Genomic DNA, 16,056 nt, shown 5'->3' with positions numbered 1-16,056 from the left:
GTCTCCCATGGGGAGTCTGCAGAGCCTGGTACATTCAGTAGAGGCAGGTCCAAGCCCCTCCCCCTGCCTCAAGGCTGTACGAGGTGTCCCACCATAGGCAATGCTCTCCAAAAAGCCAGTTCATGCACCAGGGATAGATCCTGATTCCACTGCCAGGGGCCCCCTTAAGCAGATCAAGCTACATAACTGTCTTGCTTATGCAGAGGGCCTAGTCCAGTCCCATGGAGGCTCCACAAGCTGTTGATCTAAAGCTCATGAGTTCCCACTAGTTTGGTTTGGTTGTCTCTGTACATTTCCCCCATCATGATCTTGATGCCTCTTGCTCATAGAATCCTCTTCTCTCTCTTCAACTGGACTCCAGTTCCAGGAGTTCTTTAGATTTAACATTTTCTTTGATGAATAAATCCATTTCTTTTAATAATATTTCCAGTGCCTGTGATTCTCTCTTCCATTTCTTGTTTTCTGTTGGTGAAGCTTGCCTCTGTAGTTCCTGTTTGCATTCCTAAATTTCTCATTTCCAGGATTCCCTCTGTGTTTTCTTCATTGCTTCTATTTCCATTTTCAGGCCTTGAACAGTTTTTTTTTCCTTCAATTGTTTGTGTTCTCCTGACTTTCTTTAAGGGATTTATTCACTGTCACGTTAAGGACCTCTATCATCTTCACACAGTTGATTTTAAGGTCTTTTTCTTGTGCTTCAGCTGTGTTGGAAGACTCAGGACCTGCTGTGGTAGAATAGCTGGGCTCTGGTGGTGCCATATTGTCCTGGCTGTTATTGATTCCTTTTAATGCTGGCATCTAGGCATCTGGGTTTGGGGTGATTATAGGTCTAGCTGCTGATTTCTGGGTTGGTCTTGGTTGGGTGGGTATTTTGTTCCTTGGTTTCTGTTTTCTTTCTGGATTTTCAGTGAGTGTGTTGGCTGAGCATTTTCTGTTTTATTAGCCTGTTCATCTGGTATCTTGATGTTTTTGGGAGGTGGGGGAAGGGCAGGGCAGGGGGGACTGGTCTGTGGGATCCACGGGGGGTGGGGGGTACATGGGGAGGAGAAGCTGCAGCTGGTGTTCAGTTGCAGTGCTAGGGTTGGCCCCGAGAATTGGGTCTGAGGTAATAAAGAGAGTGGGGAATGTCTGTGGACAACTTACCTGGTGGGCTTGTCTTCTGGCAGGCATGGCCTATGGTTGAGCAGGGGACATCTGCCTGGGTTAGGGGCCAGACACAGCGATAGAGTATGTGACTTTAAGGACCCTTAAAGAAATATCTCAGTCCTAGCTTGGTTTTGTTTTTCTTCACAGAGCCATGAAAGTCATGTTTCTTGATTGCAAAATTAGAAAGAAACCTTGAGATTTGGATTTCTTCATTTGGGGTACCCCCCAAAAACCAACCTGTTCACCTCTCCCCACTCTCTCTCTCTTCACCTTTGCATTTATGAATATGTTTATTTTTCTGTGTACGTGAGTGTATGGCGTATGTTTACGTGTATGCATGTATGTGTGCATGTATGCACATGCACTCATGTCATGAACACACAAAAGCCGAAGGATGCCATCAGCACTCAGAACTCTCCCCCTTATTCCCTTGAGACAGGGTCTCTTACTGAGCCTGGAGCCAGCCTTGTGACCCACAAGCCGCAGTGAGCCTCTTCTCTCCACCCCACTCAGTACTGGGGTTACAGGTGCACATGCCTGGCTTTTTACATGAGTTCTGGGCATTTGAATTCATGTCCTCAGGCTTGCCCAGCAAATGCTCTCATCTGCTAAGCCTTTCACAGGGGTTCTCCTAAGACCACCAGAAAACACAGATAGTTACATTACAGTTCATAACAGTAGCAAGACTACAGTTATGAAGTAGCCATGAAAATAACTTTATGATTGGGGGTCACCGCACATGAGGAACTGTATTAAAGGGTCGCAGCATTAGGAAGGTTGAGAATCACTGAGCCAAGCCATCTCCCTAGCCTGAGAATGTTTATTATATTTTATTTACTGTTTCAAAGTGTCTTCTATTGGGAAGGATTTCAAATTACTCCTACAAAGCTGGTAAAGAAGAAGAAGAATGCCATTGGGAAGTACAGGAGTTTTTACTGTTACTTTGAAGGGTCTATAATCTTTTGCAGCATTTATTTGAAAATACATTTAGGAAGATATTTTAAAGATATTTATCTTTAGGGACTGGAGAGAAAGAGAGCACATCTTATTCCTGTAGAGGACCCAAATTCAGTTCCAAGCACCAACATTGGGTGACTCACAACTGCCTGTAATTCTAGATCCAGGGGATCCAACACCCACTTCAGGAATGTCACTTTTGTGCCCATGTTCCCACACAGATATACACATACACACATAATCTGAAGTAAAAATAAATATTTTTAAAAAAATCTTTAAAACGTCAACTCTCCCAGATACTGCTTGGTTAAGACAGTCGTGATTGATGTTATTGTTCTTGTTTATACAGGTTTTGTGGAGGGGAGCACTGTTGTTTGTTACCTGGGCTACGTGCACACAAAACTCAACGGGACAGCAAAAATGTAGTGAAGCAGATGTGAGAGTTGGAGCAAAGACACCCCCTAAGGCAGCGGTTCTCAACCTGTGGGTCGCAACCACTTTGGGGGTCACAGATCAGACATCCTGCATATCAGATGTTTACATTATGATTCATAACAGTAGCAGAATTACAGTTGTGAAGTAGCAAGGAAATGATTTTATATTCCTATCATTAATTAATTAATGACCCACCATTATGTGCGTGGTCACCACAACATAAGGAATGGTATTAAAGGGTTGCAGCATTAGGAAGGTTGAGAGCCTCTGCCCTAAGGGAGACATCTTTTGAGAGGTGGAGATGCTTTCAGTCATCACTGAGACCGGGAGATTTGAAGTTCCCAATCACAGCAGGGGAACCCCACTGAACCATCATACCAGGTAGGCATCTAGTCAATAGCGTCTTTCATAGCAGGCTTGCCGGGCCCGTAGTCTGAGGATCATATGCAAAGCTTGTTTGGAAAAGTAGGACTCTGAAGCTCTGCTCTCTGTTTTGGTAGAGTTGTCTGAGATGGAACCTGGAACTCTGCATTTTTAACAAGCATCCCCCGGTGACTCTTAAGTACCCTGAAGTGGGGAAGCTCTAGAGCGTATTTCCACTTCAGCAGCGTCTGTTGCCATAACTCCAGGAGCCCCACTGATTTGCACAGTTGGAATAAAAAGAGTCAAACAAGATCAGTTTCAACACTTGACGGGAAAGTCTTCAGGATTTGGATACGTTAAACCCTAGGATTTGAACCACAACAGACAGACAGTTGAGATGGACAGACTGCTCACTGTAGTTAGTTCAGCAGTCTTCACATAAGTGCGTGCCTATCTAAACTCCCATGATGTTTTACAGGGTCACCTTTAGGTGTAGAAGGGCCTAATGATGGTCAGTGAAATAGAACCAGGACCATAAGAAACAGGCCTTCTAGAACCGGAGCAGAGCTGAAACTTCAGGACATGTCTTCCTGGAGAAAAAACCTTTCCCACTGCAATTCAGGAAAGAGTTGTAGTTAGTGCCAAAATCACATGTGTCTAAAGTCATGTGTTACTATTGTACACATTGTCTTTCATTTAGCCATTACTTAGTTATATCCATTTCCTCTCATTTTGTGTGTTTGGTTCTTATCCCTGAATTGTCAAGTCCAAGTCCAAATTAGAAGAATACCTTCAGGGGCTGGGGGCGTAGCTCAATAGTGGAGAATTTGCTAAGCATGAGAAAAGGAAGAAAGAATGGATGGAAGGAAGGAAGGAAGGAAGGAAGGAAGGAAGCCTACCTTTAAGAAATTTCATATAGATGCTAGAAATACTATAATTCTGCTGCCCAGGGTAGGTACATGTCACATCTACTCAAATGGACCACTGAAGCAAAAACAGGGGAAAAAAAGCACTCCCTAATATGCTAAGTGTGTGTGTGTGTGTGTGTGTGTGTGTGTGTGTGTGTGTGTGTATGTGTGTATGTGTGTGTGTTGGTGTGTGTGGGGGGATATGTGGCTTATGAAGCTAGTAAGATAAATTAGAATTAGGCTTGGGGTGAGGAGCACAGTGTAATGGTCCTGGCCCTTTAAGCCATGTTATGATGATAGACTGGTTTAAAGAATATCTTCCATTGGAATTTTATGGGGGGATGGAGGAATGGCACATAGAGGAATTTCAAATAAAGAGCTTTGCTGTAATTGTTTCTTTAAGCATCATTTTTGGTTTGCAAATTGCATGCCATTTTATAGACAACTACAGAAACGTGATCCAACTGTATTCTTCTGCTCTCTGTGTTTGCGCATTTCCATATGGCTAACATCAGCCTGGAGATTTCTTTAGAAACAATTAAAGAGCTTGCCAGATCTATGAGAAGAAACCACGTGAGCAGGCTTTCTGCTGGCTAGTGACATTTTGTCCCTTCCAACCTTCGAGGCTCTGGCAGATCACTCTGTCTGCTGGAGTAAGACGGCCTCACAGTGGCTGAGGAACGGCAGCCCTTCTCTGAGACAACTTTTACCACAACCCAAATCCGGCCTTAAGGAAGCAGCAACACAGAATGTAGACTGTTGCGTTTCTATGGCGCCCAAAGGACAGCAGCAGGAAATGAAAACAGTTGGCGGGGTTTACCCACTCAAAGGAAAGGAATTGACGGTAAATTAATAGGATGTGGCCCCACGTGGGAGACCATGTTGATCAACAGAAGTTACGCTCTGGAGAGATAGTACCCGTTTGAAAATTTTGGTGGCATATGGCCTCAAAGACTCATTTCTCACTCTTACTGTTACTTGGGGTAGGAGTAAGCCTGCTTGGATGCTCCCATTCCAGCTGTGGGGAAAGGAACAGTGGAAATCCCAGTTAGGATTGGGAGATGAAAGAACCCTGCAGGCAACCTCCAGGGTAGGAGCAAACACGGGGTAAGGCTGGCCTAATGCCACCTGGACAGATGGTGTTCTGCTGAGTGTCCTCTCAACTGGAGGCTGGTGTTGTGTGATACTTTGTTTGTGTTCTGACAAATAAAGCTTGCCTGGAGATCAGAGGGCAGAGCTAGCCACTAGTTAACCATAGAAGCTAGGTGGTGGTGCCTTACACTTTTAATCCCAGCACTTGGGAGGCTCATGCCTTTAATCCCAACACTTGGGAGGCTCACACCTTTGATCCCAGCACTTGGGAGGCTCATGCCTTTAATCCCAGCACTTGGGAGACTCACGCCTTTAATCTTCACCATCAGGAGGTTGAGACAAGAATATAAGGCAGGTGGTGGAGACAGAACCTCGGCCCCTTTTGGTCTGAGGAGTCGGAGAGGTAAAAAATCACTAGTGGCTGCTCCTTTGCTTCTCTGATCTTTCAGGTTATTACCCCGATATTTAACTTCTGGTTTTTATTGATAAGGCTAAGTAGGGATATTTAACTCCTGGTTTTTATTGATAAGGCTACTTAGGCTCACGCTTCAGAGTGGTTAGGACAGAGGGCATGTTAGTGGGGGATAGATGAGGCAAAGGACCAACCATTACTCCTCTCCATTAGACTGAGCCTAGGGATGTAGAGAAGTCATCAGTTAGTAGAGATTTGGCATGCCCTGCTGAGCAAACAAGCCTGTGTTTGAAATATAGGCTTTACTCTTTTACCAAAGCAGGATAAACTCTTTGTATTCTACTACTGCCTACACGCGTGCGCGCGCACACACACACACACACACACACACACACACACACACACACGCACACACGCACGCACACACGCACACACGCTCATCTACTTGGAATGAAACCAATTGAGACATCAAGTATCTTCTAAAAGTCTGCTGCTTTGGATGGTAAAAGTGTTTTGTGAAGCGTGGGATGATGAAAAGATCCGCATAAGGAATCACCCCCTGGGGGATTTATTTTTATTTTAAATTATGTGTATATATGTGTATCTGTGTAGGGATATGGGCATATAATGCAGTTGCCTGCAGAGACCAGAAGAGAATGTTGGGTCTAGACAGTATCTTCTTGCTTTATGCCCTCCGGGGACAAGGACAGAAACGATGGGGCCTGCTGATTCTTGCAAGTCCTCAGTCCACATCTGTCCTCCCCTGTTGCTTGAGAATGAAAACCACCTTCTAATTTAGAACTCTTTGGGTGTCAGTACTTTCTAATTTTCTCCTCTGTCAGGATATTTCCATCAGGCAAAGATTTATATAGCAATTTTCTTCTGAGGGAGCTCAATTTTTTTTTAACAGAATGAATATCTCAAATCACCATTCACTATCATAATAGCCCTTCAGGTGGGTTAGAGGCATTGACTATGTTGAGTCACTCTGAACAGCAAATCCCAGAGGCCTTCAGGAGCCTCTGCTGGAGCAAGGATGAGAGATCAGGTAGCCAAGAAAACTAGAATAACCTTACTATCTTTTACATTAAAAGCTTAGGGATCCCGAATGAATGGTTCCCTTGGAGAATATGGAAAGAGGGGTTCTCTTAGCTTCTTTCATCTGCTTTGAAGTCATTCAGCAGTGAGCACCAAGACTCAACCTTCCCAGCGGGGCTGTTCTCAGAATAGCATTGCGAGCCCCCAAGTCCCAATCAGTATCTCTCTCTCCTCTCTCTCTCTCTCTCTCTCTCTCTCTCTCTCTCTCTCTCTCTCTCTCTCTCTCTCTCTCTCTCTTTCTCTCTCTCTGGTATGCATGGTACATGGGTGTTCGTGTGTGTGGTACATGTGGTGTGCAGGTGTATGTGCACATGGGTGTGGTTGCTAGAGGTCCACATTGAGTGACCTTGATGGATTTCCACCTTATTTTTCCAGACAGAGACTCGCATTCAACTTGGAGATCACTGAATAGGCTTGGCTGGCCAGCCAAAGAGCTTCAAGGATCCCCCCCCCCCCCCCCCGCCCCTTGTCTCTACCTTCTCTGTGTTGGGATTATAGATAGGTGCCACCCTGCCCAGCTTTTTATACAAACATGGTCCTCATGTTTACACAGCAATCTCTTTAACCAACAGAGGCATTTCCTCAGCCCCTCCAGCCCATTTTATCGTCATTTTTTTGTCCCGCTAACAAATAGTCCCCCAAATCATTGTGCGTTAAGGTATAACAGGCTTATTTCTTCCTGAGGCCACATGTCGGCGGCGTGTGTTAGCCGTGTCCTCTGCTCCATAGACTCCCCAGTTGAGGACATAGGCTGATGTTTCCAGCCTGACAACAACAGAGAAAGGGCCTGAGAAACTGCAAAGATGCTCCTCCCAATTGACACGCCCCCCCGCTCCCCACCATGGCCACACACACCTCTGCTCACCTTCCCTTGGCTGGAGCACTTGTCACAGCTGCCCTTAACTTCCCTAAACTCAAAGCGACATGGCCCTGAGCAGCAAGTAAGTGGAGGTGGTGGTATTTACCACACCCATTATGGCACCCAAGCTTTGAGTGCCTTCCACCTCTGTTCGGTTTTATTAGCTTGGCTGTCAGCTTTTGGAACACGGTGTCATTGTATTTCACTTGGTCTCTTTCTAACTTGGCAGCATCCCTACTATCATCTGCAATCCGTGGGCTGGAGCTCAGCTCTTCGACAGGACCAATTCGTTCCTTCCGGCTCTGACTTGCTCTGAAACGGTGCCTTTGGTGTTGTCAAAAGTGAGCCTGTTTTCCTCTTGTGTTCTCTGCCTTTCCCCGCCCCCACCTGGGTCTAATTGTGAGAAGCATCTGCATGTTTTAAAGGCTCATTATGTAAATGTATCAGAGTCCATATCCATCAACAGATAATTAAGAAGACTATATACATATGTATGAGATAGCTTAATATCGCTTTAATGAGGAGGTTTACTAGAAATATCAAATCAAGGAGGCAAAAAGAAAAATGATCGGAACAAAAAAGTGTACACGGCTTTCATCCGTTCTTGGTAGTTCTGAGCTGTCTGTCAGAACTCAGACTTCCGATTAGCCTGCCATACATGGTAAGAAGCAGCCAGGGAGACAGGAGACAAACTCACTCCAGGCTTCTTTGAAAGCAAAGCTTTCTTTTTCAAACCAGAGACTTTTCAAGGAGCCAACCTCCTGTTCCCACACCTGGGGAAACATTCACTATGGGGAATGGCTGCACGTCTCATATGGTGGCCTCCAGCTGGTGCCAGAGAGGGGATACGCCCCCTTCTCAAGCAGGCAAAGCCCCACAAGCATGTGCCTTGGGGGAAAGAAGAGCGATTGTCCAGACTCCTACATGCCTCTTGTCCAGGTGCCAGGACACAGACAGGTGGGAAGAGCATGAATAAGAGCTTAGCCTTCCTTCACCTTGTGGGCCAGGCATCACTGTGCGGCACACAGCAGGTACAGTGCCAGCCTTGTCTAGAAATCCCTTGAGTTTTCTTCAGGAACTAGCTAGCCTACATGCTACAGGAACAGCGCTGCACTCTTGTAATATCCAGGCCTGTGTCCCTTCTGTTTGCCTACATGTCTTCTCAACCTCTTTGGGACACCCTTGCATCAGTCATTCTATAGGTCACTCTTTGGTTACACTGTGTCTTAGTTAGGGTTTCTACTGCTGTGAAGAGACACCATGACCACGACAACTCTTATAAAGGAAAGCATTTAATTGGGGTGGCTTGCAGTGTCAGAAGTTTAGTCCATTGTCATCATGGTGGAAAGCATGGCAGCGTGCAGGCAGACATGGTGCTGGAGAAGGAGCTGAGAGTTTTACAACTTGCAGGCAATGGGAAATGAACTGAGACACTGGGCATGGGTTGAGCATGTATGAGACCTCAAAGCCCACTTCCACAGTGACGAACATCCTCCAACAAGGCCACACCTCCTAATAGTGCCACTCCCTTTGGGGGCCATTTTCTTTCAAACCACCACACCCTGTATCAGGAAAATAAGAAAATCAAGAAAGCTGGGAAATATAGGCTTGCTCGATGGTCAGGAACAAAATGAAGCTAGATTTGTTCACCACATAGTCTTGTCTCTGGCAGAGTCTACCTATCTGGTCAACAAATATTCAGCCGGGCGGTGGTGGCGCAAGCCGGGCGGTGGTGGCGCAAGCCGGGCGGTGGTGGCGCACGCCTTTAATCCCAGCACTCGGGAGGCAGAGCCAGGCGGATCTCTGTGAGTTCGAGGCCAGCCTGGACTACCAAGTGAGTTCCAGGAAAGGCGCAAAGCTACACAGAGAAACCCTGTCTCGAAAAACCAAAAAAAAAAAAAAAAAAAACAAATATTCATTTCACTCTTGGTCCTCATCATATCACGTCAACCGAGAAAACCCAAAGACCATCCAATTACTTTAAATAGCTCAGAGTCAAGGACCCCAGGGGCATGGTTAGTCCTCACCAAGGATCTGGACTGGCCTCCTCTGCTCTGGAGATCTGTGAACTGGAAAACAAATTAGCACCCATTTTGACCCACACACACTGCTGTAGTGAAGTGGTTACCCCAAACAAAAGCTAGCATTCAAACAGAGGAGTCACAAAAGAAACAACCCTTGTCCATAGCAGTTCTGAAAGGCTAGAGTGGTGGGAAACTCCTTGATTTCATCCAGTACATGTTCCTGGGACACGGCTTTGCCTGCCAGTCTTCGTGGCATGTCTGGGCTAGACAAGGACAACAATGCTTCTTGGGAAGTGATACAGTTTTGGGACCCTGGCCTTCTTCCAAAAGCAGACTTAAAAGTCTAAGGTGTGGAGACCACAAAGGTTTCCTAGCGAGAGCTGAGCTTGCTTTGTGCAGCAGGCCTCCATTAGAGGATTGCTTGATCATGTGCATGGTCACCAGGTGATTAGAAAGGTTTGCACTTGGCTGTACTGGGGGGAGGTCTTTGCTCTACCCCTTGTCATTCCTATAAAGAGCCCTTTAGAAGGGGCCAGTGGATAAGGATCCAGGCCCTCCCGAGGCTATCCTGTGTTTCTATCTATGTCTCGTCTCCCCTCTATATTTCTATCTAATATCTCTTATCCCTTTCTCCTCAAGAGTACCCTGAGGAAAAAGTGGGAGCTGGTCTCCCAAACTAAGGTAGATTTATAACTTCACCAATCCAAATATTCCATTTTCCTTTAAATGCATGCTTGTGATTTCTCTGGCTTCAACAGTTCTCTAGCGTTGAGCTGGTACAGTGTCAGGAGCTCCTTACTACTTCTTCCTCTCTACTCTCTCTACACTCTCTCCTTCACATATTTCCACAACCTATGCCCCAGAATTTGTTCACACATCTCATCTGTGTGCTCAAAGATTAAAAGAAACAGGGTTCAAATGCCTATCATCATTTCTCCCTCACCTGCAGACCTCCATGGCCTGGTAGGTGAATTATCCTGACCAGCAACCCACTACAAACACATCTTTGGAGTGAGGTAAAGTATTGTTTCCAGAAGAAAATAAAATCTGAAGTTGACCAAAGAGGAAATTCAAACTAGGATAGAGGGCTTCAGTTGCCTCCATTATAAAATGGAATTCATACTAGAATGTCTATCGTAGATTGTCATAACTTCTACCAGAGAATGTTGGTCAAGTACTTTGCATAATATCATGTAAGAGGAACTACTTAAATGCCACAGAATGAAGAATAAAAGAGACTGAGTTCATAAACTCATCTATGTTATAAATTTAACTTTATTTTTCCATATTGGAACTTAAAATCTTTAAGCCATTTCCTTCCTAGTGACAGAAATTGAATCTCAGTCCATTCCCAGCCAAGGTCTATGACGCAAATCCAGCTCCAGGTACAAGGGCAGAGGGGGAGACGTCTTCTGGCCTTCTTTGTTGTTTTCTGCCCATTGAGATAGCCTTGGCTATTATTTGGTCCCTGGTTTGTGTGGATCATGTCTTGTCCCCACCACTAACCATCTACAGGCCTGCAAATTCCACATTTCATATCTGGATGATGACTCCAATGTACACAGGAAGCGGCCTCCGTACTGCTCAGATCATTCTGGAACCTTACTGAGGCAGCCTTGGTCCTTTCTGTCTTGACTTGCAACACAGATATGTCTTCTGCTATCACACCTCATATGCCTAGGGGCTCAGGAGTCTTCCCACACTGTGACAGTGCAGTTCAGGTGTACTCTCTGCTTTTAGATCCCAATGCTACCTGGGTGTTCCTTCACTTAACATCAACCACGCCTTTCCTTCCAAAACTATAGAAAGAGGGAGTTCTCCTAGCCTCAAAGGCTGTGCTTCCCAGTCCCATAGACACTGGCTGAATGTGGGTATTCAAATACAAATAAAGCAAAAGTGTGTTCGTTGGGTTGTACTGGCCATATTTCAAGGGCTCCTTAGCCATGCACACTGATGCCGACATTCCAAAGGCTTGTCCTGTGGAACATTTCCAGTGCCCAGGGAGGTCTATTCGATGGCACTGGTCTAAGGCTGCTTTCTTGGGTGGCTTTCTGCTCCTTCTCTGCTCAGAATCCTTACTGACGTGGGAAAGAAGGCTTGCTCTTCCACGGTCTTCCAATCTTATGGACCTCTTGCCTTGTGTTTGTCCTTAGGTTTGGAAACCCACAAGCCACAAAGTGAGTCCTGTGTTTTCTGTGTTGTACTGGGTCTGTAGACACACCGAGAGTGGTGTGTCTTTACTGTAAGCAGAGTGACGGATGACTCCAGTTTGCTAGGTCAAGAGGATTTGTGGGACATGGAAGCTATGAAGGAAATCCAGACAACTGTACAAGTCAGTCACCCTAGCTACAAAAAGGCATGGTTTATCCGTGTCCGTGGGATATATATATATATATATATATATCTTAAAATGCATATATATATTTATTTCTTAAAATGCATTCACTTTGATAGTCATTATTAATTTGACAAAAATCACACATTAACCTCCCAAATTAGACTCAGATATTATATTTCTTCTCCTCTGTCTAGAAGTTTCCCTAAACCTCACTCTCCCACACCCTCCCCTCCTAGCCCTGCGACTTCAATCAATTCTGGTTGGTTCCACCCAATATTAATAGTGCAATATTCACTTTCACCTTTCACCCTCACCAGGGGAACTCTGTCAAATATTTCAGCCTTCTCTTGGGGGAAAAAATGATTAATCCTGGGGTCAACTCAGGAGTGAGTCCTACGTAGGGCTTCTCCTGGACAAACAGCAAGGGCTCCCTCCCCAGAACCCCTGTGGGCATTAGACTCAGCCCTTCAGTGTGCTGCTGATGGCTGCCTTTTGCCCCGTTTCTAGCTGACGTAGTGCCAGTTCCAAAGAGAAAGTGACTAGAGATGCTGCTGCTGTCACTCTCCGGGGACTAATCCCCGTCCCCACACAGTCCTCGCTGACATCTCCCTGCCCTGGGTGATTAAGTGTGTGAACCACCTAAAAATATCTTGATAGAAGCAGCTTGGAGGGATGAGAGAGAGAGGGAGAGAGGAAGAGAGAGAGAGAGAGAGAGAGAGAGAGAGAGAGAGAGAGAGAGAGAGAGAGACAGAGACAGAGAGACAGAGAGACAGAGAGAGAGACAGAAGAAGAGAGAGAGAAAAAAAGAGAGAGAGAATGAACTGTTCATGAGGATGACAAATGTTCTTCCTCAACCCCAGGCAGCCCCCCATGAGGTCCTTGCCTTGTCTGTGTGTTCTCTTTCCCACAAACATGATTCCTGTTCCTCTGCCCCTGCGGTGTTAATCCTCCCTCTATTAATTTATCCTGTAGAGGTCATTGCAGGTATAGCCTCCTCCAGGAAGCCACTCCTGATTTACGCTGGTCAAACCATTGTCTCAGCTGCCAACCTCACAGAAGATTCAAAAAAGCAAAGGTGTTTTATATACTTCCCACCAGACTCGAATCAAACTCTTGGCATGAAAGTTCTAATGTTTAGGCGATAGTAGATACAGAGTCTGGGGCCTGGTGGATGCTGGGCAAACACTCTCCCGTTGAGCTGCGTCCTGAGCACTCCTTTCACTTTTTTATTCTGAAGCAGAATCTCTCTAAATTGCCCAGCCTAGCCTTGACCTCATCCTGTAGCCCAGGAAGGCCTTGAACTTGTGATCCTTCCGTTTCCGCCTTCCAAGCACCTGGGTCATTGCATCTAAGCAGAATGCTATGACATGTGGTCCTGCCTGGCTTCTGCCACTGAGATGATTTTTTAGGATTCCTCTACATTGTAGTCTCATGGACCTTTTTCTCCTTTCCTTTTCTGTCCAAATAATATCCCATTGAACGTACATGCCAACTTTTATTTCCCTAGTCATTAGTCGCTATACATTTGGGTTGTGCCTGCTGTCGGCGATCATGAATAATGCTGCTATGAATATTCATGTACAAATTTTGTGTGCACATATGCCTGGCTATATGCCCGGCAGTATAATTGCTGGCTCGTACAGCAACTCTAAGTTTGCGAAGAACTGTTAGACTTTTCCACAGTGGCTTCACCGTTTTACATTCCCAGCAGCAGTGTGGAAGGATTCTGGCTTCTCATCCAACAGTTGTTAGTGCCTGCCTTTTATTAACACCATCCTAGTGGCTGTGAAAGGGGTATCTTATTGGTGCTTGGGTTTGTGAGTCTTTAATGGCTAATGAAGAGCTTTCCTATGCTCCTTGGAGTGTGGGAGTCTTTGATATAATATCCATTGAGCCGTGATGGTGTGGTACCTGCCTTGTGGCCCTTGCTATATGGTCAGCTCCCAGAAGGCCCGGTGCCCACCATATTCTCTTAGTGTTTCCTCAGTGCTGGCACAATTGATGCCACTCCCCATAAATCAAATAATGAGTTGTCAAAGCCTCCTAGCTCTTTCTAATCTGGATGGAGAAGCGACAATGGGAGCCAGCAACAATTGGCTGAAAGGCCCTTTGTCTGGCATCATGAAACAGAGAAATCAGCTAAGCCCAGATGCACAATGCAAGCCAAAGCCACCATTCCCAACCAGACTTAATTGCTCTTGATATCAGGTCCTTGAAGACGAGCTTAGCAATTGGGGAAGGCTTGCATTATGTATGCACAGGTTAAACAAATTAATTCACTGAGCCATCCCAGCGCTCTCAGATAGGGGATGATTTCTTTTTTACCATGTTTCAGAGCAAAGAAAGGTTAATAATTGTCTAGAGCTACTTAATAGAAAGAAGGGCAGCCCGCATTGAACTGAGGCTGCCCGGTGCCAGGCTGGACTGCCTCCTCTAATGCACACTGGGTAAGGAAATGAGTGAATTATAGACCCTACAAGGGGGAGCCAGTGACTGAAAGCCAACTCTCTAGATGACCAAAGCCAGGAACTTGAGGGGCCTTGTCCCACTGAGTCTTGACTCCTGACAAAATTCCAATTTCTGATGTGGGCCTTGGAAAGTTTCAATGGGCTCAGGATTTTATTTATTTTCATTTTTTAAAGATTCATTTATTTTTTAATTTATGTGTATGAGTGTTTTGCCTATATATGTGTGTGTGTGTGTGTGTGTGTGTGTGTGTGTGTGTGTACAATGTGCATGCCTGGTGCCCACGGATGTCAGAAGAAGGCACTGGATCTCCTGGAACTGGAGTTGCAGGTGGTTGTGAGCCGCCATGTGGGTGCTGGGAACTAATCTGAGTCCTCTGCAAGAGCAACAAGTGCTCATAGCCACTGAGCCATCTCTCTGGGCCTGGACTTGGTTTAAAAAAAAAAAAAACAGACACAAATCCTGAGCCTCTATACCCATATCAAGAAATATTGTTGGTAGAAATGGAAACAGACTCATCGTGCGCAGGCGTGGGTCGGCACATGCTCCCCAAACCTTGAGCCGATGCAGGGGATGCACTCACAGTGAGGTAAGAAGGAGGAAAAAAAGCCTTGGTGGCTCTGAACCGGGCTACTTCTTATTTGAGATCTCCGTTAGATGGAGGCTGGTGAAGAGAAACCCTTCAGTACGGCCTGCCTGTGCAATGCTGTACACCTTCTGACTCTGTGGGGATTAGTCACAAAGGGATGCATCTCTCTGAGAAGGGCAAATGGCCTGGTGAGCTGAAGTGGGGCTGGATGTCTCAGCTGGGAAGCTCTTGTAATGCCCTGAACAAGCCTATGTGGTATCCCAGAACCATCACCCAGAATTCCAAAGACTCAGTAATTGCCTTTTAATGACTAAGCGATCCTGATGCTGGTGAATAGAGGAATCTTGGCAATCAAGGAACAACTTGCCATAAATCTAAAAATGGGTTGCCAAAAGCTTGTTCTCTCTACTCCGGATGAAGAAGCAACCACAGGAGCCAGAAATGAATGGCTTGAGAGGATCTTTGTCTGGCATCGTGAGATGCAGAAGCCAGTGAAACCCAGACACACAATCCAAGCCAAAGCCACCATTCAAAACCAGACTCATTCATCTTGACATCCATGTCCAGTTCAGAAAACCAGGATGCTTTGGGGCCTTGACTTAGAACAGAACAACAAGGAGCCTGGAGGGCTACAGCTCAGGAGTGCAGGCAGCCTGATCATGCCGGACCCAGGGCGTCCTCAGCATACACACTGCTTCATAGGCAGATGACAGCACACTGGAGACACTGGCTTTGGGAAGTGACCTGTTAAGGTCCTGGACACCACTGCACAGTGTCTGCCTCAAAGTACGAGATAAGCATAGGAGTCGTAGTCAGGGAACAGAGCTGGAAGAGGTACTCACTTGGTTCCCAGGGGGCACGGTTCCATGAAGCAGTACTGCATCTTGTTTGTGCCCCTTGAGTGCGGAACAACAGTCAGTGATGTGGCATGGTGGTCATTTGCTCTGAAACTGTGGTCATAGATAGAGGAGCAGTGTTGAGATAGGAGGATGGCCATCCATGGGCCAAAAGAATGGAGGCACATCACAGGCAGTACATGAGCATGGCGTAAGTTTAGTCACACTGGTAATTATTATTGGTATTAAGTGTCCTGATAAAACCACGAAGCTTCTAAATCTGTACTAGGGCTCTCATTACAGCACCCCACTTTTACCATCCTTGGAGATGGTGAATACTCATGGGAGCGTCTTGAGGAGCTCTGGGGTACAGAGGAGTAAAACACCTTAGCAAAGATCCCACAGCTCCCACACAGTGGTGGAGCTGGGTCTAGCGCTCTGTAGTCTGACTCCAAAGCCCAAAGCCCCCAGTATGACCACATGGTATAATACTTTACTCCCAGAAGGACTCCCGGTATGTAAAGATAAAGTGTGGA

The sequence above is a fragment of the Peromyscus californicus genome, unplaced genomic scaffold (genome assembly GCF_007827085.1).
Source record: "Peromyscus californicus insignis strain IS unplaced genomic scaffold, ASM782708v3 Scaffold_24__1_contigs__length_46423439, whole genome shotgun sequence".
NCBI lineage: Eukaryota > Metazoa > Chordata > Mammalia > Rodentia > Cricetidae > Peromyscus > Peromyscus californicus.
This window is presented reverse-complemented; position numbering follows the sequence as displayed.